Here is a 1,765-nt window from a genome sequence, read left to right as displayed (position 1 = left end):
AGTAGACAAAACCACAAAAACCAATACACGTGCTAAAAATGCCCAAAGGACTGTCACAGACATTCCTGAAAAGACATAAACAGACTCTCAGATAATAGAAAAGTTTCTCCATATCAGTAATCATGCCCTAAATGTAAATCCCAACCACACTCAGATACTGTCAAACTCCCCAGAGAATGTGTGTGTGACCAGAAACAGTAATAAACCTTTTTGAAGACAATGACAGTGTAGATTTGCAGAGAGAGGAGCTCTTACATACTTCCGGTGAGAATGCAAATTTGTATACCCACTGGGAGAGACAGCAGGAGGTTTCTGAAACAACAACAAAACTACCAGTTCCTCTAGCCATCTCAACACTAGGTATTCCTGCAAAACCAAGGAAACCTGGACCTTAAGGTGATGTCTGCCTTCCCATGTTTTATGAAGTACTCTGAACAATAATCAAGGCATGGAATCAACCTACCTCTCTTTCCACCAATGAAAAAACTGCAGGGATTAAAGGATATATGCACAACGGTATACTCCTCAGCCATCAAACTTCTGGATATCAGTTCAGTACCAGCAAGAAAATTGGTCACGGACAATTTAGTGAAGTTTATAGAGCAACCTGTCTCTTGGATGGAGTACAAGTAGCTTTAAAAAAAGTGCAGATATTTGAATTAATGGATGCCAAAGCACGCGCTGATTGTGTCAAAGAAATAGATCTTCTTAAGCAAATGTAATAAAATATTACTCCTCATTCATTGAAGATAATGAACTAAACGTAGTGTTGGAACTGGCAGATGCTGGTGACCTATCCAGAATGATAAAGCATTTTAAGAAGTAAAAGAGGCTAATTCCTGAAAGATCTCTCTGGAAGTACTTTGTTCAGCTTTGCAGTGCACTGGAACACATGCATTCTCGAAGAGTCATGCATAGAGATATAACACCAGCCAATGTGTTCATTACAGCCACTGGGGTGGTAAAACTTGGAGATCTTGGGCTTGGCCAGTTTTTCAGCTCAAAAACCACAGCTGCACATTCTTTAGTTGGTACACTTTATTACATGTCTCCAGAGAGACTACATGAAAATGGATACAACTTCAAATCTGACATCTGGTCTCTTGGCTGTCTACTATATGAGATGGCTGCATTAGAGTCCTTTCTATGGTGACAAAATAAATGTATACTCGCTGTGTAAGAAAACTGAACAGTGTGACTACTCACCTCTTCCTTCATATCACTATTCAGAAGAACTATGACAGTTAGTTAATATGTGCATCAACCCAGATCCAGAGAAGCGACCAGACGTCACCTATGTTTATGACGTAGCAAAGAGGATGCATGCCTGCACTGCAAGCAGCTAAACATGCAATATCATGAAAAGTGTAACCAAAGTAATTTAAAGTATTTTGTGCAAGTCATACCTTTCCATTTATGTCTGGTGTTAAGATTAATATTTCAGAGCTAGTGTGCTTTGAATCCTTAACCAGTTTTCATATAAGCTTCATTTTGTGCCAGTCACATAAATCACCTCCTTGCAACACCCAAATGACTTTGGAATAACTGAATTGCATGTTAGGAAAGAAAATGAAACATGATGGTTTTGAATGGCTAAAGGTTTTTAGAATTACTTACCTTTTTCTGCTGATAAATTGTGTTCAGATAGACTATCAGTGCCAAATTGAAGGTGTAGCTTGGCACACATCAGGGTAGACTCAGACCTGAGAAAAAGTATCTGAACATGTGACTGGTTTTTTTTTTAGTAGTTTATGGACATTAAGGC

The 1,765-nt window shown here is 38.7% G+C and overlaps 1 pseudogene; it reads left to right on the top strand.

Moving 5' to 3' along the window:
• LOC108297649 overlaps window positions 1-1,757 on the top strand; it is a 4,702-nt pseudogene extending 2,945 nt beyond the window's left edge.
• Window positions 1,758-1,765: the final 8 nt, after the last annotated feature.

This window comes from Cebus imitator, unplaced genomic scaffold (genome assembly GCF_001604975.1).
Source record: "Cebus imitator isolate Cc_AM_T3 unplaced genomic scaffold, Cebus_imitator-1.0 Scaffold825, whole genome shotgun sequence".
In the NCBI taxonomy this organism is placed as follows: Eukaryota; Metazoa; Chordata; class Mammalia; order Primates; family Cebidae; genus Cebus; species Cebus imitator.
This window is presented reverse-complemented; position numbering and strand designations above follow the sequence as displayed.